General features: G+C 36.8%; 1 protein-coding gene across 4 annotated transcripts in view; it reads left to right on the forward strand.

The window, feature by feature from the left end:
* The window catches only part of LOC135215420 (FAD-dependent oxidoreductase domain-containing protein 2-like), a 213928-nt gene that overhangs the window by 89129 nt on the left and 99244 nt on the right, over window positions 1-25555 (forward strand). For 2 of the 4 annotated variants that reach the window (XM_064250033.1, XM_064250034.1), the window contains exon 2: window positions 22972-23017. The exons of the other annotated variants lie outside the window; for them this stretch is intronic. The gene's annotated coding sequence lies outside the window, so the exon portion shown is untranslated. The remainder of the gene's footprint in view (window positions 1-22971; window positions 23018-25555) is intronic. 4 annotated transcript variants of the gene reach the window in all.

Consider the following 25555-nt stretch of genomic DNA (forward strand, 5'->3'; position numbering starts at 1 on the left):
CCAGAATTTTGACCTTTTTAATTTGATGTAATTAATTCCGGGGTTTATGTGCCTTTCAATTTAATAAAATAAATTCCAGAATTTTTGTCCTATTCAATTTAATTTAATTAATTCCAGAATTTTTTGTCGCTGTCATTTTAATAGAATTAATTCAATAAGTTTTATCCCTTTCAGTTTAATTAACTAAATTCCAGTTTAATTAACTCAATTTTTTTGCCTTTCAGTTTAATGAAATTAGTTCCAAGATTTTCTTTCCTTATTTTTACATCCTAGATATTTCTGCCAGAAAGGGGAAGAATATCGACGGAGAGAGAGAGAGAGAGAGAGAGAGAGAGAGAGAGAGAGAGAGAGAGAGAGAGAGAGAGAGAGAGAGAGACGGAAAGCCAATTCAATTGTGCTCCTTTGTTGGTCTCATTGGCCGACCTTGGTGAAGCATTAGTTGGGAATGGCTTTTGCAATATCCATTGCTTGCATTGGGTAGGTCAGTGTGTATATTCAAGATAATTGCTCCTGGCATCACCGAGTGGGATCTTTGGGTATCGGTTAGGGCGCGCGAAGGGTTAGGTTTGCCTATATACCACAATTTGAGTGCATTTATATATATATATATATATATATGTGTGTGTGTGTGTGTGTGTATATATATATATATATGTGTGTATATATATATATATATATATATATATGTATACATACATACACACACACACACACACACATATATATATATATATATATATATATATATATATATATATATATAGTATATATAGAGAGAGAGAGAGAGAGAGAGAGAGAGAGAGAAGAGAGAGAGAGAGAGAGAGAAATTCTGTACGGATATGTATGCATAAAATATAAATGTATTTGTATATATCATTTGTTTTATCCCATTCATATATATATACATTATACATATACACACGCATATATATGTATGTATGTATATATGTGCGTGTATGTATGTGTATACATATAAATGTATTTGTATATATGATTTGTTTTGTGCCCATGCATACGTATATATAAATATATATATATATATATATATATATATATATATATATATATATGATATAGAGAGAGAGAGAGAGAGAGAGAGAGAGAGAGAGAGAGAGAGAGAAATTCTGTACGGATATGTATGCATAAAATATAAATGTATTTGTATATATCATTTGTTTTATCCCATTCATATATATATATATTATACATATACACACGCATATATATGTATGTATGTATATATGTGCGTGTATGTATGTGTATACATATAAATGTATTTGTATATATGATTTGTTTTGTGCCCATGCATACATTCACACACACACATATATATATATATGCAAATATGTATGTGTATACATATAAATGAATTTGTATATGATTTGCTTTAATTCCATGCATGCGGTCACGTTCCGTAGTTCGTGCGTCAATGTTTTTATACCTGTGAATACATGAACGCGAAGAAGAAGCATATCCACAGAAATGCAATCAATGAAAATAAGAGTGTCATGTTTCGTGCGCAGTCACTGAACTCTTCGTCGTTGGCGGATTGATTTACAGAGGTAAAAGCAGGTCGCCGTGAATCCTTAGGACACAGACTAATAATTAATCTATTTCGCAATGAATGCTGACAAGATCACTTCATTGAGAGGCCCGGTAAAGATTAGCTCGGGGTAAAAGGCGCGGGAATGATGTGTAATGGTGATGAATTTGGAGAGGTTCAGTGATAAGGAATTACTATAGGAGCCGTAGGTGGTTCTGTGTGTGGGCACAAGAGAGCAGAGAAATAAAATTGCAATTTTAGTTGGTGTAAGAGGGAAAAGGTGGTTATCTTACTGTGAAGTGGTGGATTATCTTAAATGCTATTGGAAATGGAGAGGAAGGTGTTCTAGGAAAATGCTTAAAGAAAAGCGAGAAGTAGGTTATCGCTAAAGTAGTAAGGGATGAGTAAATTGCTGGGGGGTGAATATAGGAAAAAGTGTAGGAAAGAACAGATCTTTAGCCTAAATGTTCAGTGACTGATGGGAATGTTACATAGAATTAAGGAATAGCGGTTGCTTAGGATGTATTGAGGGTAGTTTAAAGATACACTAAAGGTACCTAGACTAAGTAGCTCTTGATAAATTGATAAAATGGTTCCATGAATTGGACTTTTGGGATTATGAGTGAAATGCTGTATTGTAAAATTGAACTAGTAATTGATTAGATGTTGTATCTACATAAAATGTCTCATACAGGGAAGTGTTTCAGAGAAAATGGCAAACGTATAGCGATTTTCCCTTTTTACGAATATGTGATTGCTAAGGAGTTTGAAAGTAGTGTCAGGTTGACGTTCAGAATGAGTTAGAACTCATAAACACGCTTCAGCAACTTGACAAGAAAATGAGTCATGAATTGAGGGTGGAATGACTGATGTTTGCCAGTGATGCACTACTCGCTGGGCATAGCGAAGACAAACTGCAGAAACTAGCGAAGGAGTTTGAAAGTGCTTACAGTACGATGAATTTTAAAGTTAACGCTAGAACGAGCAACATTATGTAGGTATGAATTTATATGGATTGTGGAAGGTGAAGATTCATGAAGGGTGTCGAATCAATATTATTTATTTATTTATTTTGTAGAATGTTGGATGCAAATGAAAGAAAAACGGCTGCAACTATTGAGACGAATTGCTTGAACAGTATTTGTTGCTTCAGAATTCAACAAGATTATAAGTGTGGAGATACCAAGGAGTGATAAAAGATTCTTTATTGGGTATAAGGATAGACCAGAGTCTCCTGAGATAGTTCAGTCGTATGGAAGGAATGGACTTGGTAAATGGGGTAATAGAGGTGTTAAAGTCCATGAAATTTGATAGCTCATGCAAGATAAAACGGAAATTGCACAGTGCATGTCGAAGCGCTTATCTCACTGCTCATTTGCCTTTGTGTAATCTTATGAAGTGGATGATAATGATGTGGAAGTTTCCTGCACAGAAAGTTCATCCACGATTCAGCTGCGAAAGTGGGGATGTATTTGTAAATATTGTCTTGTTTTTTTTCTGCAGCCGCCCCATGTTGGAAGGAACTACACACACACACACACACACACACACACACACACACTCACACGGTGTGCGTGTGTGTGTGTGTGTATGTCTGTAAAGTCAGTAGTTCCATGTATACTGTACAGTACAAACAAGCGAACCAGATCCTTCTGTTTTTCTTATTTAAATTTTAGCCAAAAGAACTTTTTAAATTTTAATGAAGTGTGTATTGTGTGAACTCTTCCAGGCATGTAAATTGTATTAAAAATGCACGCCTTTCGCCTTTATTCTCTCTCTCTCTTCTCTCTCTCGCATGTAACATCTCTCTCTCTCTCTCTCTCTCTCTCTCTCTCTCTCTCTCTCTCTCTCTCTCTCTCTCTCCTTCGCGTTAGTTGTTTCGAGAACGCCGAAGACTGTGCAGTATATTATACTATTTTATATTACGTAGCTTAATATTATAGGAAAATCATTGTGCGAAACGTTTTCATAAGCCTTTCATAGATAATTCATGCACTGAATTTTTAAATTCTTTATTCTATCAAGGAAGGTTCGGTTGAGCTAATTTACCTTAGATAAAAAATAATGAACCCAGATTTTTGTTCATGCAGAATTAATTTAGTTTTTCATTACGAAGCGCATAGATTGCTCAGGTTAACAGTCTTAAGTGTTTACATCGCAATTAATTTTCGCATTTTATATAAGTGTGTTCCTCATTAATAGCATGTTGGCCTTGAATTAATGTTATCGAGAATTCGAAGGTAAATAACATATACGTAGATATCGGTGCGTTTGAATCAGACATCCTGTAATACAACGTTTCGCGTTATTATTTCCCCGTTAATGCGTTCTGTGACATTATTGATTACCGAAATAGAACGCACCGCCTTTGATCGGCCTGTGTGATCTCTTGGTCCCCCTTTGAAACGAGGTAAAAATCTCGCATCAATGTATTACCACCAAGACAGGAATAAACTGACCCTCTCTTCTGTAAATGACAGCTTTTGGCTCAAGTTCATTTCAGGGCTACGAAGTTTCATGCTTCGTTTTGCCTTTTTTAGTTTTTCTTTAAACCGTTGTTATTGCATTTAGTTTTCTGTAAAATAAAACTATTGTTACGACTTTGTCTATCCGTCCACCCTCAGATCTGCAAAAGAAAAAAAATATTGAGGCTAGAGGGCTGCAAATTGGTATTTTGATCATCCGCCCTCCAATCACCAAACATACAAAATTACAACCCTCTAGCCTCGGTAGCTTTTATTTTACCCAAGGCTAAAGTTTGTCATGGATCGTAGCTCTGGCAGCGCTCTCCGGGAAGCCATAGGACGCACCCTCACTCTACCGCGTCTAGTGAGTAACTGGAGTCTGGAGAATTGCCGGTTATAGGTGAAGGTTTTATACAGCATTATATACGTTGTACAGAGAGGTAACGTCGGCGCATATTTTGCTTGTTTGAACTCCGCTCTAATACTTACCGTTCCACCTTTTCCTTTTTTCGTGCGCTCTGTAAACATGTATCACCCGTTAGCGTGAATGGAGCGCTCGCGCGCGCGTGTGAGTACATTCGTGAGGAACGAGAATGAAAAGAGTTTAGAATTTCGATAGGAGGAGCCAGCAGTGAATCGTGCAGTTTGGGTATTCATGGAATCATCCATTCATCCCTTGATTTGTGAGATATTTCTGGCGAAAGGACAGAAGTTCATTCTCGGGCCGTTAATGAATGCGAAATGAAATAGAGGAGTTCGATTTTCCTGCTATGACTTACGGTATGATTCCGTCAAGTAGCGTAAAGAAATAGAAGAATGTTTGTTGTTGGTTTGGTTTAGAAATTTTAATAGAATGATTGTTTCCTGTATAGGGTATGTATCCGTCAAGGAGTCTGGAGGAATTAGAGCTCTGTTTTATGATAGATATACAGATGTTTGTGAAATGAATGTTTCTTGTGAAAAAGTCTGAAGAAATAGAGAGCTATTTTATGATATTTTTATAGATGTTTGTGAAGTGAATGTTTTTTGTGAAAAAGTGAAGAAATTAGAGTACTATTTCATGATATTTTTACAGATGTTTATGAAGTGAATGTTTCTTGTGAAAAAGTCTGAAGAAATAGAGAGCTATTTTATGTTAGATTTACAGATGTTTGTGAAGTGAATGTTTCTTGTGAAAAAGTTTGAAGTAAAGTTTCAATTTCATTTTGAAGAAACAGAGAGGCCTTTGACATTGCCCACCTACCCCTTCCCCCTCTCTCTCCTTTCGTCACCATCTCCGCCCCCCCCCCTCTCCCCCAGGCCTCACCCCTCCTTTTACAAAGGCGAAAGATGTCCCTCCAGAGTCTAACACGTGAGTCTCCCACCTCCGCCCTTTCACCTGATCCATTTTTATTTGGGGTAACGTGGGATTTATATAAGAGCACCGAGCTTTCCTCGCCACTGCGCTCTTTGACCAGCGGTCAGGCCAGAGACGCCGACAGTTTCGGGTATCTTCCATTTTATCCGGGCGAGGGGGGGATGGGTTTCAAAAGGGAGATAAGAAAAAAATGGGATGGAGGGTAGGGGGCCGGGGGAAGGGAGATGACGTCAACGTAGGTATATTGTTAGATCTTGGGTGGGGCCTTTCATTGGGATGAGGTCGGCTGTCATTGGCCACACGACACGAAAAGACTCTCTCTCTCTCTCTCTCTCTCTCTCTCTGTCTCTCTCTCTCTCTCTCTCTCATAAAAGAAGATTGATATTTAAGTCATTTTCCGATCTCTCTCTCTCTCTCTCTCTCTCTCTCTCTCTCTCATAAAAAAATGATTGCACTGTACCGTAAGCCATCATTTCCCATTGTCTTAATTCCTGGAAAATTCGTCAACGTTTCTCGCTGCAATGAAGCTTCAACAAGAACACACAATTGTATTCTTAACTACGCCTTAGGGTTATGTCAATTTGTAATGGCGATCGTTTGAGTACTCGATGAGAGCTCTAGTAGATTCACATCAACCGTGCATCTGATGTCCAGGCCAGTCCCTTACGACGCTCCTGATTGGCTGATGATAAGCCAGTCCGAGGGCTGGAAACCCTCAGTCTCTCTCGAGAGTTCACATAGGCAGGATCTATGTTCCTCCTCTCCTGAGGGATACGTCTTTCAAAAGTATCCCTCAGGAGAGGTGGATCATACGTCCTGCCTGTGTTAACTCTCTCGAGAGACTGAGAGTTTCCAGTCCTGTGATTGGGTTATCAACAGCTAATCAGGAGCGTCGTAAGGGACTGGCCTAGAAATCAAATGCACGGTTGATTTGAATCTACTTCAGCTCTCTTTGTTGCGGTCTTATTTAAAGCTTCATGGGATGGCGTTGATGCAGCGCAGGAACTTGAATGGAATCCTTGTTGACATAAGCTTTAGTCTTCGAATGAGCTTACGTCCCTTTTTTTTCAGGCAGCATTAATATTTTCGTGTCATTGTATGGTTGTATTCGTTGTATGGGAGAGTCAGTGTGTGTGTGTGTGTGTGTGTGTGTGTGAAGGCCTTCGTGGTATGGGGGAATTTGATGAATAGCTAAGAGCCCTTCTGTTTTAAGCCCCTGCCCTAGAGGTCCTGGAACCTACCAGCTGCTTTGAGCTTGGGAAATTAGGTAAGAGTTCTATTCTGGGGAGACCCTTTCAGAATCCATATACTACAGCAGAATATGACAACCTCTTATCATATCATTTAATAAAACTCGTTACCCTAAGAGATGTTTATATTGATCTTATGACAGGCGGCCTTGAGAGAAGTATTCGGGGGGCGTGTCAAACTCTGATTTTATTGCGTCTCGTGGTTCAGGTAGCCAAAAATATTTACAATTAATTATTCTTCTTTGGCTTCTTCGTGCACAGTTTGTTTGTAAGTTGTTGAAAAACTCTCTGAATTAGATATTCTTTCACTTCCAGTTACCGAAAGTTAGAGGTAACGCAGTGGTTGAATGGGGTTTAATATCAGCGACGGTGCCAGTAATCAAGCGTACGGGAATCGATAGACTCTTACTGGTTATTATTGAGGTAAAAATAGAATGAAGTTGGTCTCCTTTTCCCTGCTTCTTTAGGCCACGTGACGTGAAACTAGGGAGTGATTTTCTTAAGCGTGGTAGGAAGAGGTATTGATTAGCTAATCCTCTCTCTCTCTCTCTCCTCTCTCTCTCTCTCTCTCTCTCTCTCTCTCTCTCTCTCTCACAGTTATGCTGCACACTCCCGTGTGATGGCATGAGTGCTATATCCTCAGAGTAGTAATTATCTTATGGTTTCCAGGTAGATATTTAGTTCCAGGAAGTAAGGCGGGGTTATATAAACCGTGGTAGGTTAGTACCTTAGAGTTTTATGGTGATTTGCCCATAATATTTTTTTTACTATAACCTATTCATCGAGATCACGGTTCAGTTAAAGTCTCACTTTTTTTTTTTTTGTTTTTTTTTTTTTTTTTTTAAAGATCTAGGAATGTATGAGAGTTACCCGTTTATGTAATTTTTCAGCATGTTTCATGATAGTGGTCTGAAGAAGTAACAGACAGCTTAGAAATGGTATTTTATCACGAGAAGGCTGTCCGGTTATCGTTACTGATACAGTAGAATCTAGTTCTAATTGATGTCATTTCAGCCGGTAACATTGTTAATTTGGAAGGCTTTGTCCATGCTCTTAGAACTCAAAAGACTATGAACGTAAGCTTATTCGTATTTCAGGTGACGGGCAACTGATAATTTTTTTTTTAAACTGTATGTTACCGTTATTACTTTCATGGTCCTTATCATGATTAGGTGTACAAAGACAGCTCTCTACGTAAGAAACATCTTTTTTGTTGTCTTTAACCCCAAGGTCTCATTTCCTTTGTTCTTTAAATTGATGGGGGGGGGGGGAAGGGGGTAGATTTCCTCCAAAAAGCCATTGATCGGTTGTACGACTTTCTTTATATAAAGATAAAGATACCGATGGAGACTTCACATCTGTGTTCGACCATTGTTCGATTTTGTTGGTCTTATTACTGGAACACAACAACCTCCTTGGTTTTTAACCTTCGAGACAAAACCGCCAGTGATTTAGACCATCATCGGCCATAGTGTTGTCTTTGGCCCTAAGAACAGTGTGTGGTGTTCGCTTTACAGCGTTCCACGTTGCAATGAGGTGTCTCTCAGTATCCTATCAAGTTTCATGATCCATTGCATTAAGGCCCCCATACACTACACGATTGTCTGAGCGACTGTCTGTATCGTTCGCAAAAGCAGTGTGTATGGGCTTGTCTGAATGCAAAAGTGGGCAGGGCTTCGTGTCTGAACGATCTCAGCGGGAATCTGTCACGACCAGGTTGCTGATGGCTTGCTACTTAAGTCTATCATACATAGATCGTTCAATGTATGGGATTGTCTGCTGATATAAGGCTATCGCGCATTATATCAGCATCGCCTCTTGTAGGGATGATGCCATGTCTTCTCGAGACAAAATTTTCGTTCAGACTGAAATCGGTGCGGAGATCGTTCATACTGAATGAATAATGTGTGTGTGTGGGTCGATAACGACAATCGTTCTGTGTGTGTGTGTGTGGTAGGCTTTTCGACTTACGTGGGTACCTGTGAATGTATGTATTAATTTGTGTGTTTTTTCAATTTTTTCCTCTTGTCACAGTTGGGCAAATTGTTCTATATGAAATGGATCACCAGACAGTGCTCTGCCAATTGACATATATAATATATATATATATATATATATATATATATATATATATATATATATATATATATATATTTATATACATACATGTACATTGCATACACGCATACATGGCATACACGCATACATTTCCCGTCACGAAAAAAGTCCTCGCTAGAAAGCGACTGTCAAAATCATGCTAAAGAGATCAGAGAGCGATGTCCTGTTATGTCACTCACACCTCAACAACGTTAGTGACGTTAAAATACATTTCCACTTTGATGGTGTTTTTCCATTTTTCCCGGAAAGTTTAGCCCACCGTCCCGCGTCGTATTTCGGGAATATTCGATTCAGTTTTCCGTGTATTTTTATGCATATTGGAGACCCGTAGGGGGTAGTGCCGACAGTGAGCCTCACGCTGTTCACTTTAGGAGTTGCTTAAGGTTCTTTACAGCGTCCCTTCGGCCCCTAGCTGCAACCCCTTTCATTCCCTTTACTGTATCTGTGTTCATATTCTCGTTCTTCCGTCTTACCTCCCACCCTCTCCAAACAGTTGTTTCATAGTGCAACTGAGAGGTTTTCCTCCTGTTACACCTTTCAAACCTTTCTACTCTCAGTTTCCGTTTCAGCGCTGAATGACCTCGCAGGTCCCAGCGCCTGGCCTTTGACCCAAATTTTTATATTACATTCCATTCCTATGCATGTTTTGGCTGCATTTCATTGTGTTGTGTACCTTTGATTTTGAGTGAATTTTCATCAACAGCATTTGCTTATGTGGTGCAAAATCTGAATTATGATTCTATGGCTTGTTAAATGTCAGAGTTGGTTCACTTGTTTCTTTGATGGGACTTTTCCTCTCGTAACAAGATTAGGATTCTCTTCCTGCTTCTGTTTTCCGTCGCTCTTAAAACTTTCTTTCTGCAACGTATATCATTTTTCTCTTGGTTAACCTCTACCATCCTTTTTTTTTTTTTTTTTTTTTTCTTGTTTTAATTCGGGGCTTTTGCATTTACAGAAGTTAGTTGCTTGACATTTGTATCTTTCTGTATGCTACTTTTTGTGTCGAAAATGTTTTTCTCTTGGTATAGATGTTTACAAGAACTGAATATGGCCGCCTTTAAAAAAAAGAAAAATAGGAAAATGAAAATCGATCACAAAGTAAACAAAAACCAGTAATTATAACGTATTTTATCATGCCAATTCTTGCAGCTGAAATGCTAGACATGGGATGAATTCACTTCTTAAATAAGCCTGTGAATCGCTTCCTTGTCTATGTATCTGTGTACACATCTTGAAAATGCAAAGTCCTTGTCCGTGTACGCATTTAAGAAATGCCAAGTCCTTGTCCGTGTACGTATTTAGGAAATGCCATATCCTTATCCGTGTACGTATTTAGGAAATACAGTCCTTGTCCGTTTACACATTTAGGAAATGCAAAGTCCTTGTCCGTGTACGTATTTAGGAAATGCCAAATCCTTGTCCGCGTCCGTATTTAGGAAATGCAACATATACTTGAATAACGTATCCGACCAACATCCCCATGAAAGTTACCTTGGCTGAATCAGACTCATTTTAATATTCGAGGCTCGAACTCCATTACATGAAACGGAAGGCTGGAAGAATGGAAAGGTTGGGACGGCGAATTTTAAACTTTCCGGCGAGATTGGGCGACTTCTTGTGTTAATGCATCTCATTACAAATCGGTTTAGAAAAAAAAAAAAAAAAAGTTTATTCGCGAGAAGTGGAAAAACTTCATGGCGATCTTTCGGCCTGAAAACTTTGATTTTTAAAAAATTTCTTCTTTTGATAGAAATGGGCAAAATGAGAGATATACATTTTTCATTTTCTTATCGAATTCTCTAAATTGTTTGAATGGGTCAGATAATGAAATTGTGTGTATAAATTTTCTCTATTTTCATCTGAACTTACTTTACATACATACTGAAATAGTGTTTTTTTTTTTTTTTTTTTTTTTACTCACTGCAATATTATATTATACTCATTTTGGGAGTAGCAAACGTATTTTGATTTATGTTCGGTTATATATTCCTTTTCAATATATATAATATATATATATATATATATATATATATATTATATATTATATATATATAGAGAGAGAGAGATGAGAGATGAGATAAATAAGAGAGAGAGAGAGAGAGAGGAGAGAGAGAGAGAGAGAGAGAGACGTTTGTATGCATGCATATGTGTGTGTGGGAAAAAATCTTCAAACATTTCAGGAATTTCTTTCAAATTACATTTCGAAGACGGACAAAAGAAATTGAATGGATTGCTCCATAAATGATAGCTTGAAAAGCACGTCAGTAACAGCGTAATAAAGATGACATAACATGTTTAATAAATGCATCGCATGTCAAGAGACGGACAATAATATTTTGAAAGTCGAACACTCGCTTTGGATTACGTTTTCGATCTTATATCGAGGATACTTCGTGGCACGAAGCAGCATGTCGACTGACCTCTTTCCCTCTACTACCAGGTTTCCTTCTCTCCTTTTTCTCGGGTATGGGCTGGAAAAGGGGGTTAGGTTGCCTTCCACACCGGCCTTACCACTTCACACTTTCCTTCTGGGGATACCAGATTCTCAGACGTTGGCGGTATTCAATAGGTTTGAAAGGTCTCGAAAAGCATGAAGTTTAAAGAATTCCGGTCGACAAATGTAAACAAAGCAACTCCATGTTTGTGGAAGGCATTTAACCTGGGCCCAGTGGTATTAGGGGCTGGAAGAGTGAGTGAGTGATTTATCTCTCTATATGATTCCCCTTTTCCTTCTTTCCATTATATGTCGATGGTAACGTTCGTGGATGTTTTGGTATTGATGTTTTTATGTAGAAGTAATGATTTGTCGTGGATTATAATCGTGTTGCCAATTACTACTATCAGCCTCCATTTTCTTTCAAGTTAAAAGGGTGAGAGAGAGAGAGAGAGAGAGAGAGGACGAGGAGGAAGAGAGAGAGAGAGATCGACGCTTTTACGTACCTCGACTCAATCTCTCTTCTGATCGTAGATTGAAGCATCGTACCTTTATACTGTATGGTGGTCATTTTTGTGAAAAAAAATTTTCTCTCGCTTCTTGATGTTTTATTGTTTTTAAAACGTTTCTGTATTTCACTCTGGTTTTAATTGGAGGCTCGGAATCCTGCCTTTTTCTGGACCCTTTTATTCACTTGCAGTTGAAAATTGTGTTTGTATAATACTGTAATTCAAATTATATATATATATATTATATTATATATATTATATTATATATATATATATATTATTAATAATAATTAATAGGTACTTGCTTTTTATCTTTTGAACGTTTATGGGCTACGGTTTTATTAGATTGAATTGTGTTGTAATAAAAGAACATTTTTACCTGTCAAATATACATATAATATTATATATATATATAATATAAATAATATATATATATATATATAATATATTAATGGTATGTATGTATGTATGTGTAATAATATTAATAATTAATAATAATTACAGTTACTTACATTCTATTTTTCTTTTGGCGTTTTGTGGGCCCTTTACCTGATTAGAATTGGATTCTTGTAGAGTAGATCATTTTTACTTCGTCTCATATATAATAATTTTTAATATATCTATTAATATATATTATATATAATATATACATTATATATAATATATATAATATATTCATATATATATATATATATATGATGAGAGAGAGAGAGAGAGAAGAGAGAGAGAGAGAGAGAGAGAGACTGGAAGAGAGAGAAAGAGAGAACCTCATCCTTGCAAGCAGAATGTGGATAACCGTTAGATCAGTGTAGAGAGGAGCTTGGACGGGGCAGAGTGAGTTTAAACCACGTCATATAAAATGCCCTACTGTGTCCTCTGTTGTTTTAACCAGTGAATTAAGTACCTGGAAGTTAGTTGACAATGGTAGGATACAGTCGGTGAGAAGGGCGATGCTTAGCAGCTTCATCCCAAAATAAATGTTAAAAACCAGAACGTTGTCACCTGTTCATGCTGTGGTATCTGAGTGGAAAGTCGTGTGATGATGGATTGTTTTAAATTTTGTGGGGGGCATGCAGTCTGGCTGGGAATAATAGTCCACTTTGTCTGCTTTAATTGACCTATAATTATTACAGCCTTGGCTGGGAATAAGTTTAAAACACCGTAGTTTGTTCAGGTTTTGGTGGTTATATAAATATATATATATATAATATATATATATATATCTATATATATATATATAATAAATTAAATATGGTAAATATATATATATACTTATATTGATATATATATATTTTTTTAATATTATATTATATATATATATATATATAATATATCTATATATACACACGCAATATTTTATTCACCTTTTCATATGAAGCATATGGATGCTCTGGCTGACAATTGAAATAAGAGAATTGAACTTCAGCTCTCAATTATGATTTGAATTCGCATTTCTGAATTGCAGGCCCACAGCTTTATCGACCCGGCTAAGAGGAAAGCATTTGTCTATATGTCTCCCCTTCGGAAGAAGTGTGTGTGTGTGTGTATGCATACATATATATATGCATATATTAAGTGAAAAGTTGATGAGAGTGACTACAACACTGCTATGCATGCTTATGCCGATTTCTATGAATTTTTAAATTGGTATTTTACTGTACTATATTTTTCTTTTATGGATCAGTATTTAGTGGAAGCACGTTTAGCAAGGTGATGTCCATTTTTATTCTTATGTAAAAGAAAACTAATATGCCTGCTTTGTCTAAACATTACTGAAGCTAGAAGGCTGCAAATTTGTATTTTGATCGTCCATCCTCCAATCATCAAACATACCAAATTGCAACCCAGTAGCCATAGTAGTTTTCATTTTATTCAAGGTTGAAATTAGCCAAGGGTCGAGCATCTGGCAGCGCTTTCCGGAGGCATGGGATGCATCCTCACTCTATCGGATCTGGCGAGCGACTGGAGAGCCACCGGTCAAAGCTGATGGTTATAATTATAGAAGGTCTAGATCTTGGTTTTTAACAGCATTATACATTGTGCAGAAAACTTGATTGCGCCGGAAGAAACTTGTTTCTTTTTCCGTATGAATGTATCCGCAATTGTATTAACGTCTGTGAAAAAGTATTATCTGCTATTCATTTCCTGTATGAAGAAGTCATAATGTTTTTTATTATTCTAGTGTTAGTCTCTCTCTCTCTCTCTCTCTGTCTCTCTCTCTCTCTCTCTCCGTATAATGCAAAGTGTAAGTTCCCCTTCGTCACATGTGCTTTTATTAAAATACGACACGTTAACAGAAGCCACTCCAGTGGAAAGAGAAACTTGCTGTATCACTTTTACACTTCTTTCTTATTTTTGTCCTCCTCATTCTCCTCCTCCTCCCCTTTCCAACCTTTATCCACTTTTCATTTTTCCTTCCGTTTTCTTTGTGCGTTTTCCTCTAGTCTGTGCAGTCTTTCCTTTAGTTTTTCCTCACTTTTTTGTTATTCTTGGCCTCCTCCTCCTCCTCCTCCTCCCGTTTCCTTTATTTTTTTCCTCTATACAAAATCTGTCCTTTAGTTTTTCCTCACTTCTTTCTTAATCTTGTTCTCGTCCTCCTCCACTTTTCATTTTTCCTTCTGTTTCCTTTGTGTTTTTCCTCTATATAAAATTCTTTCTTTTAGTTTTCCTCACTTCTTTCTTAATCTTGTCCTCCTCCTCCTCCTCCCCTTTTCAACCTTTATCCACTTTTCATTTTGCCTTCCGTTGGTTTACGTTTTTTCCTCAATACAAAATCCTTTCCTTTAGTTGTTCCTCACTTCTTTTTTATTCCTCCTCCTCCTCCTCCCCTTTCTATTTCACTGTTACTTCACTTCATCTCCCTTCCATTATATCATCATTTTCTCTTCCTCCCCGTCCATTAACTTCTCTTCATTCTCTGTCAAGAGTAGTAGGTAAAACGCGACTGCCTGGCAATGGATGACTTTATGGATGACTTTGTGGAAAAAGCATCCGGCGGGAAATGGGTCTTGGTGGTGACACCCACCTGCGGTTCTTTCTGAGAAGAGCTGGGGGGTGGGGGGCTTGTGTGGGTGGGGGAGGTGGGAAGGAAGGGGGCTCGTGATCATCTGGTTGCTCTTGGGTTTCGGACGCTGGATCTTTTTTTTGTGGGGTGGGGGGGAGGGGGGGTGGGGGGTGGCAAATATTTGGTTAGATTCAAAGGCGTTTCCTAACCCGAGTCCTCTCACTGCTGTCCTCGGTACCTATGCTTTTATTAATTTGGAAACGAAATGTGGTCTGATTCCTTTTTTTAATTTTAAAATTTTATTTATTTATTTATTTATTTATTTTTACTAGTGGTCGAAATAGGCTGTGATTCTCTTTTTTTAGATTTTTATTTATTTATTTATTTTTTAATTAGTGGTGTGTAACCTCCTCACTTCCTTGTTATATTCATCTAGGAGTCGACTCCCAATCGAATATTTTTATTTTATTTTTATTTATTTATTTATTTTTTATTAGTGTTATATAACCTCCTCACTTCGTTGTTTATTTATCTAGGAAGCAACTCCCAATCGAATTCCTCCCCTCTCCCCCAACCCCCTCAGCTACACCTCAGTTTCCTCTCTCTTAACACCCCCCTCACCCAAACAGCTTCTCTTAAGCCCCTTACCCCAAAACAGCTCCAACTCTCTCTCTCTCTCTCTCTCTCTCTCACCAGCAATACCTCATTTCCCTCTCTCTTAATCTCCCCTAGCAGCTCCTTCTCTTAAGCTCCCCTTCCTCCAAACAGCTCCAACTCTGTTTTCTTTCTCTCTCTCTCTCTCTCTCCTCCCTTACCAGCAATACCTCATTCCCTTTCTCTTAACTCCCCCTCCCCCAAAGAAAACAGCTCCCTCTCTTGCGCCCCCTACTCCACCCCTTAAACAGCTCTCTCTCTCTCTCTCTCTCTCTCTCTCTCTCTCTCTCTCTCTCTCTCTCCAGCAACACACGGTCGCCTCCTCAGTCAATATTTTCTCTCGCATAGCGCTTTCCTCCCGAGCTTTGGCTATACTATATTTGCTTAAGCGATGTTTTCGATTCGTAACAGACGGGGATTTCAGGAGCCTTGTAACATTAGCTTCCTGTAGCTCAGATCCATCTGTGCGGTGCCTTTTAACCTGTATTGGAGCTCTTTACACTGGAAAAAAAGGTAAACAAGGCGTGATGCGACCTCCAGCTAGATTTTCCGCTCATGCGTAAATTGTAAACATTATATTCCTAACTTAGTGAAGTGGTCTTTTTAATTAATACTCATACTTAGTACCACTTATACCTACAACAAGGATCAAATAAAAAGGACACAAATTAAATATGTTCATATATTCTCAGTTATAAATGGAAGCACAAAATAATCGAACAGAAACATAGTCTAAATTGAGTGCACCCTATGAATTAAAACGTGCTAAAATCTGCGGTCAAATAGAGCCTTATTTCATCAACAGAAATAGAAATAGATATGCTATATTTTATTAGAAGTAATAATTGTTCTGTACTGTTTAACATGCACATTATTTATTTTTTACATTTCCATTCTAATAATTAAATCATAAATATCCTATCCGAAAATACCTGTATCTTTAGCTCAACGCGAAGCACCTTTTTCAGATCTTTTTAGGCTCTTCCGGAGACCATTACCTCCTTCCTACAAAACAAGATCAACAACAAAAATTTGTAGGCTCACTCCCCGAGTAAGCGATGAAATACCAAATATCAGTTACGGTTTTTTTTATGTAATTGAATCTTGCCTTATAGTATTTTTCTTTTCTTTTTTCTTTTTGTTAGTTCGTCTGTGGAGACTTATTGAAGTTTTTTTATTTTTTATTTCTGGTTTTTTAATGATATTTCATTATCGTGTATCATTACTTACACTATATATATATATATATATATATATATATATATATATATATATATATTAAACATAGTTTATATATGTATATAATGTATATATAAGTATAATATTGTATATATATAAATGTATTAATATAAATGTACTTATGTATGTATGTATTTATATACATACATACATACTACATACATACATACATACATACATACATACATGCACATATAATGAATTTAACTCAGTTAGGAAAAAACTTACACGATAAAAGAAGAATTATGATGAGAAGGAAAAGGGAAAAGTAAAAAGCATAATATTAATAAAATTTGAATATCGTTACCTTTTTTTTTATTTACTTTAATACATTTCGTCTTTATTGTAGAGAATCAGTCGCAAGTTTATCGCTTGAAATGAATATTAGAATTTGCAGCCATTTCAAAATGAACTTTGGACTCTGCAGCTAATGTTGAAGCCGATTGCAACATTAATTCCATTCATTGTGCATGTTAACTGCGCATGAAGAAACAGCATTGCAGTTGGCGGCAAAGTTTGGAAAACTTTGGATATTGTTTTGTTAGTTTAGCCGTTATTACAGTTATAAACATAAGTAGTAATCATATCCATTATGTATATGGTGATTTTACTATTACATGAAGTATTTTTCATCACCAGTATTTTATAATGTAATACAACTTGAGCATTTTTGTTGGTGATTTTTAGAAACATTTTCTGCTTCATAAACACGAAGACGACTTTTTTCAGAAAGTGGAAAGATAATATCTTGACGGTCATTATCGTTCGCAGAACGTGTGTGGGTAATGAAAGTAGGTCAAAGGACGCTGATGAGGGCTTCTGCTTTAAATTTTTACGCACCCGGAACGTTTTTTTTTTTTTTTTTAATATAGTTATTACCGTACAAGAATCTCTCTCTCTCTCTCTCTCTCTCTCTCTCTCTCTCTCTCTCTCTCTCTCTCTCAACTTTTTCTTAACTATTTTTAGTCAAGTTGTATCTTGATAAAAGTTGAACTGAAACCAAAAGTTGAATGTAGATTTTCAAGTACGTATAATAAATACTCTGAGAGACCATCCCACGTACTTTATACGGTCACAAACATTATTATCCAGTGTTAACCACTCGATATTATATTATGAAGTTACTAGTTGTAATTCACCCGAGCCATGAATAATTACTGTCGAGAAGTTTGACTACCACATTATCATCAGTTAAAAGTTTTTCTGGTTCAGAGGATATGAGTTTGTGTAAGCTCCCATAAATATTTAAGCATTGAAAGTTTTTGCATTATCACTGGGTGTCTTAAACTACCTTCATACCTCCTGAGAATTTAATTACTTTTTTTTTAATATTGATTTATGCCCCTAAATCGGGGTAAACTGTTTCAGATGCTTTCTTGGACTTAAAATCTTTGCTTATCCTTTTCAACGCCATTTACTAAGTAGTCCTGGCTCCTTGGAATCAGCTCTGTCATTAATTTTCCTGTCTTGTCGGTTATGAACTATATATATATATATATATATATATATATATATATATATATATATATATATTATATATATCAACGCTTTTAATTCAAAGTAATTTCCAAATAAATCTGCGTCACATTAACGATCTTTTTTTTTTCTTCTTTTTTTTTTTTTAAATGGGACCTCATTCATTCAGAATTTCTAATACCCAATGTCTAAAGTAAAAGCCTATTTCGTTTCAGTACGTCCCTCGTACCTCTTTGTCACGTATTTCTGCTACGTCAAAATAATGTTCAAACATTGGAGTAGAACTCTTAAGATTTACAGTATTTTTAGTTAGGAAGTAAGTGATAGAAAAATTTAGAATATCTTTGCCGTGGGGTTGAGTAAGTCAGCATAGGGGACCTGATTGTTCTTGTAAATGTCGCTGGCTATACTTATCGTGTAAGAACTTTGTGTTTTAATAGATTTCCGTAGTACTTATCCGACCTTATATAGAGCAAATGAATCAATCAATACCAATAGTCCCAAAATGGAAACCATCTGCCTTCTTCACCTGTGTCCCTTGAATTATCTGACTCGCCATCAAAACGGATCGTATGGCATCATTTCAAAAACGAAAGTCTAGAAACGTGTGTATACCCTTCTTGCCCGTATCTTTTCTTAACCAAACCCCCCCACCCCCCCCCCCCCCCAAAAAAAAAAAAAAAAAAAAAAACAAAAAAAAAAAAAAAAAAAAAAAAAAAAAAAAAGTCTTGCATCTTGTTCAATGAAGAACTACCGCAATTTCCATTAGAGCAGTGGTTCCCAACCTTTTTATTACCACGCCCCTTCCCAAGAACTGGCCATTCCCTCCACGCCCCTCTAAGAGTTGGTCCTTCCCTCCACGCCCCCCTTGCATCTGTGAGTAAAATTCCTTCCAAGATTGAAAGGAAAATGAAAAATAAGAGAACGAGAGGAGGAGGTTTCGAGGGATGGGTAGGGAGGTCAATTATTACAAAACATGATAAGCCAAACGAGTCCACCTAGAGTAGTATACTATAAGAAACTGACGTTATAAGGCAATACTTTTGCATCTTTTCATAAACTTCTGAATATTAGTTCCTCCTTGTTGTCAAGAGAATATTGAATATGATTAGAGCATTTTCAATTTTTCCCTAGGGCTCGCACCTCCCCTTGAAATTGCTTACGCCCCCCCCCCCCCCCCCCCCCACCCCCGGTTGAGAACTGCTACTTTAGTACCTTTGTGTCTGGAGTTCGTTCTCGTAACTAATTGCGCAGAGTAGCCTCATCCATATTCTGGCGCGTACCTCGATATTTCATAGCGCAGTACGCGAAGTCTTTTGTTCCCTTCGCTGCTAAATTGTGGAAAAGTCTTCCTGGCATAGCTACTATGTGTACATAGACGTTTTAGAGAGTGGTCAAAGGCTTCTATTAAATGCCACGGCATTGTTTTTATCGTGTATTCTTGTACATTATGTATTATTTGATATGTAATGATTGCTGAATTATACAGTTAGCACATTTGGAGCTAGATCCAACCATATCTATACATATATTGCATATATGAGTCATATCACATTACCTTGATTCATATATATACATCGAGCTACAAATGTCCTTTAATACTTAATTCCCCTTCGGTTAAACATATGAAAAATATATTAATTTCGAGGTAGAGCTAATGAGAAATTAAAGGACATTTCTAGCTCGATGTAATGCAATGGTATATCTATTATATATTTAAATATCTATATATAGTATATATTATATATATTATGATATATATTAGTTATATATTATATATATATACACCATATATATATATATATGTATTAATTATATATATAAATATATGTTAAATAGTGACAAAATCCACGAAGGGAAAAAGAAACAATGGAGTTTCTGCAAGGCCCATTTCGACTTCCTTCCGTCCCCTTGCCTTAGCAGACTCACTCAGAAGTTGGAAGGCCTCGCAGACCTCCTTCGTTTCTCTTTGCTTCGTGGATTATGTGTATTATTTATATAATAATTATTCATCCCGTTCCATATTTTCGTGATTCAGTTATATATATATATATACATATATATATATATATATATATATATATATATATATAATATATATATTTCTGTTACAATAGTATGCCATTTAATAAAAGGAGCCCATAAAACGCCAAAATAAGGAAAGAAAGTACTATATAGTACTACTTTCTATATTTTGGTGTTTTATTTTATGGTTTCCCTTTTATTACACACACATACATACATACACACACACACACACACACACACACACACACACACACACACATATATATATATATATATAAATATATATATATATATATATATGATATATATATTTGTCTCTGTGGGTGACCTGATCTTTACTACGTGTCGTCTGAGGGCCGCCCATTGTATCACACCATCAGTTACGTTTAGGGTCCTTCCTGCTAATGGTTAGGTTTTGGTATCAGAAAGGAATGGCGAGACCTTCTCTCCTTTGTGGGCTACACCAAATGACTCGTTGACAGTGGCCGTTTCGCAAGAAGTAGTGGGACTGGTAGGGGTCATCAGGTGTAGGACAATTGGTTTTCTTTGTGGGCAGAAATATCCAATGAACGTCGACTTGGTGTTTTTATTTCAGCCACTGGCGCCTTATTTAGTTCCCTGGCGTTATTGGACTTTATGTATCAGTATTCTTTATTTCGTCTTATATTTCTTGCAGAAACAAATCCACATTTAGTAAGGGTCATATATTTACACATTTACGTATGGCCGGTAAAAATGTTCTGTTACAACAGAATTCCATCTATTAAAAGGAGCCCATAAAATCATCACAATATAGAGAGAGAAAAATACTATATTTCAGAGACTGCTGTCTCCCTCTTCAGGTAGATGAAGAAGGAGACAGCAGTCTCTGAAATATAGTATTTCACTCTATATTTTGGTGTCTCTATGAGCTCCTTTTATTAGATTTACGTATGGGTACATATATTTAACACATTTACGCATGGGTACATATATTTAAAACATTTATGCATGGGTACATATATTTAAAACATTTACGTATGGATTCATATGTACGTAAAAATAACTTTTTTTCATTTCAAGACTCATGCTTTACGCATGGGTATAATTTTTTATATAAATATATATACTATATATAGTATATGTAATTATATTATATATATATATATATATTATATTATATAAGTAATGATGTATGTATGTAGTATGTATAAATTACCAGTCAACTTGGTTTGTGTGTGGTGCGTACATACCATCGAGCGTGGGCAAGCATAAATAAAGAAAAATGCCAGTAATGAGTCACTGTGTATAATTGACAGGGCGAAGGAAAAAAATTAAAAAGAATATCAGGAAAGAAATAAGGAATTTCAGCGTAGCGGAAACTCTTAATTGAAACTAATATAAGAATTCCGTAATAACGAGGAGGAGGGTCAGGAGAAAGCTGTCAGAAAGAAACGAAAGCTTTCGAAGGGTCCCGAGAGAAAGATTGGAAGGTACAAGAGTTTGAAATGTTTGTAATGATTATTAAATCTAATCGTTGTTGTCTGGCAACGGGAAAAATCATACACTATATTCGAATGATAATGATTGATTGATTGAATAATTCTTGCATCGCAAAAAAGCGTGATCCGACCTCCAGCTTACTCGGAGCGCCTGCTAAAATCTACGGTCAAATAGAGCGTTGTTTCGCCAACGAAAATGAAAATAAATGCGCTATATTTTATTAGATATTATTGTTCTGTACTGTTTGACATGCACATTGTTTAATTTTCACATTTTCATTCTAACAAATAGATCATAAATATCCTATCCTAAGATTATTGTATCTTTAAGTCAAAGCTAAACAACTTTTTCAGACGTTTTTAGGCTTTCCTACACCCCTAACAAGAACAACAACAACAACAAAGTAGTATGTAGGCTTACTCCCCGAATAAGCGATAATGGCGTTCACGTAAAGGGCAGATGTAGGTGCAACTTTGTGTAATGCTTAAAAAAAAAAAAAAAGCCTGGAAGTGGTGTAGAATCGTTGATGTTTGCACCACTTGTTAGTGATAGCTACGTAGACTTTTTTTTTTTTCATTAAGGGGAAAGTGTTTCTGATAAATTTGAAAATTAACTTAAACGACCGTGAGAGCGTCAAATCCAGGATGATTGAAGATTGAAAGTAGATGATTTATACAGGTACTTAAGACAAGATTTGATGGCGTGATGGAAGAGAAAACAAAGCCACAGAGTAAATCCAGCCCAGTCCAGTATACAGTCTAGATTCCAGTCCAGAGCGGCAAAGCTTCAAGCAGATGTGGAGCAGTACTAGAGATTTTTTTTTTTTTTTTTTAGGGCTTCTTAGCGAAAGTAGTGAATGCTAGGGACTGTCTTCTATAGAAGTGAAGTGCGGATGTTTGAAGTATAAAAGACCGAAAAATTTTGGGAGATTGAGAACTCTGAAGATTAGACGTTGTGGCATAGGCCACTTAAAATAGATCTATCTTTCTTTGGTGGTCGCGGTATAATACTGTATGAGCCGCTCCCCATGCAACTCTCAGCCGGCCGTGGTGGCCTGTGTTGTTGGGTTACCAGATGCACAATCATGGCTAACTTTAACCTTTAAATAAAATAAAAACTACTGAGGCTAGAGGGCTGCAATTTGGTATGTATGATGATCGGAGGTTGGGTGTTCAACATACCAATTTCCACCCCTCTAGTCTCAGTTGGTTTTAAGTTGTGAGGGCGGACAGAAAAAACTGCGGACGGACAGACGAAGCCGACACAATACTTTTCAGAAAACTGAAAATGTTACAGAAGAAAAACGTGCGTAGTTTTCTTTTAATTTGAGGTAAATTCTGTACCTGGACAATAACAACTGAAGTATTTTGTTATGTTTATGTATAAAATATTTTGTTCTCTTTTTTTTTCAGGTAAACGACCAACCTAGCAGAGATTTCAACGGGTATTTCGAGAGCCGTGAGTTTTGTTTTGCGTTCATTTTGTTATAGTACTTTCCATGTTACCGAAAAAAAAAATCTACGAGCGACGTTTGACAAACCATATCAGTCCTAGTGTATTTGTTTGTTTAAAAGTAAACAGTTATGAGCTTATAGGCTATATGAGTCAGATTTTTTGCTTCCATGTATATAGGCGTATAGGCTATATGACCCGGTTTCTTTACTTCCCTGCAAATAGGCCTATAGGCTATATAAGCGATTTTTTTACCTACCTGTATAGAGGCCATATGATCTGTTAATAATGTCATTTCTGATAAATATGAGTTATTATAATTGGATGTCTTTAATTTGGCTTACAATGAATCATCGTAATCCAAGTATCACCTATCAATGATCAGTACTTCAACGGGATACCGTTACCTTGCATAATAATAATCTTTTGATTTAATTGTCTCGATCCGTAACATCGACGGTGAACCTCACGGGGTGCACTGTAGGCATTACCGAAGGTTCTTTGCAGCGTCCCTTCAGCCCCTAGCTGCAACCCCTTTCGTTCCTTTTACTGTACCTCCGTTCGTCTCTTTCATCCATCTTGCTATCCACCCTCTCCTATAGGAGATTCACATCAACCGTGCATCTGATGTCTAGGCCAGTCCCTTACGACGCTCCTGATTGCGACAGAGTTCACATAGGCAGGATGTATGTTCCACCTCTCCTGAGTGATATATACTTTTGAAAGACGTATCCCTCAGGAAAGGTGGAACATAGATCCTACCCATGTGAACTCTCGGGAGAGAGACTGAGTTTCCAGTCGTAAGGGACTGGCCTAGACATCAGATGCACGCTTGATGTAAATCTACTATATAGTACCTACTCTCAATATCCTATCCAGTTCTGAATGACCTCATAGGTCCCAGTGCTTGACCTATGACCTAAATTCTCTATATTCCATTCCATTCCATAACATCGATGTATACGTGATTTTTGACAAACCGTGATGATTCACGTCATTATGTGCTGTGCATTTACTGGTACTGGTCCTGTCATAATTGAATGAGTCCCCATAATACAACTCTGCTGTTTTGCTACAGGATTGACAAACCGGATTCCGTTCGTTTTCGGAAAATTAGTCCTGAACGAACGCTCTGGGGCATTTTATGAACTCGAGTTTTTTGTAATAGTTTGCATAACAGTGATTCTGTTTTTTCTTTGTTAATCATAGATTCCAGGTCGTCGAATTTACCGTTCCTGTAGATGAGTAGTTTTTGTGTGTGTGCACGAGAGAGAGAGAGAGAAAGTATGTATGTATGTGGTCGCGTAAAATAAAATGAGAAGAGAGAGAGAGAGAGAGAGAGAGAGAGAGAGAGAGAGAGATGAGCAGTTATTCTGAAGCCTTTGTGCTGTTAGGATTTTGAATCGATTTATATACATACATCATACATACATATATATATATATATATATATATATATATATATATATATATAATACATATATATATATATTATATATATATGTGTGTGTGTGTGTGTATATATATATAATATGTGTGTGTATGTGTGTTCGTAAATAAAATGTGAAGAGAGAGAGAGAGAGAGAGAGAGAGAGAGAGATCAAATTCCACTCATAAATATTGCGTGGGGAATGTTTGGCAAAGGACCGAAGGCTCCCAGTGAAATCCAAGTCGTTGTCGTCTTCTTTTAATTCTTCATCTTTTATTTGCGCCAAGGAGACCTCATGCGAAGTACAGACCTTACTTAGAGGATAATAAAGGCTCAATACTTAATATTGTATCTCATTCATGGAAGCCATTAACAAATTGTTTTGGCGACAGGATGTAAGGCATGGACAAAGAACTGCTTCTTGAGGGACCCTTCCATTTCGAGACAAAAGAGTAATTCTCTCTCTCTCTCTCTCTCTCTCTCTCTCTCTCTCTCTCTCTCTCTCGTTTTCAATTAGATGGGCTCTTGATAGCAATTACTTTTGCCCTAAACAGACGCATTTGCAGATCCTTCCGTAATTCGAACTTCGCCGTGGGCTTCGGTAATGAGAGTATTAAGGGGCTTAGATTTCCCGAGTCGTGAATTTTTCGAAATCGCGAGAGAGAGAGAGAGAGAGAGAGAGAGAGAGAGAGAGAGAGAGAGAGAGAGAGAGAGCTGGTAATATTTCAGGAGAACGTTGTTGTTTTTACGAGCGACCAATTAATTTTTGGAAAGAGGGAGGAATTACAAAAATGGCAGTGATGGAAAGGGGAGAGGATTTAGTGAATTGCCTATAAAGTAGAATGAGATGGTGGGCGTTCTCTCGCCCTAGGGGAACCCGTGGGCGGGAGTTTCATACACCCTCACAAATACTGAGGGTTGTGATTTGTGACCCGTAAAGGGTGTTTTATTGATGCATGTTTCTCTGGAGCTCAGTCGAGAATTTGGCCATGTTTCAGATGCTTGTATTTCCCATTTTGGGTTTTCATTTCGAATATAATTATTCAGATGAAGTCGTTACTCGTCACCACATTTTTTTTTCGTGTAATTCTAGAATATTGAATAGTTTACAAATT

The sequence above is a fragment of the Macrobrachium nipponense genome, chromosome 5 (genome assembly GCF_015104395.2).
Source record: "Macrobrachium nipponense isolate FS-2020 chromosome 5, ASM1510439v2, whole genome shotgun sequence".
NCBI classification, from domain to species: Eukaryota; Metazoa; Arthropoda; class Malacostraca; order Decapoda; family Palaemonidae; genus Macrobrachium; species Macrobrachium nipponense.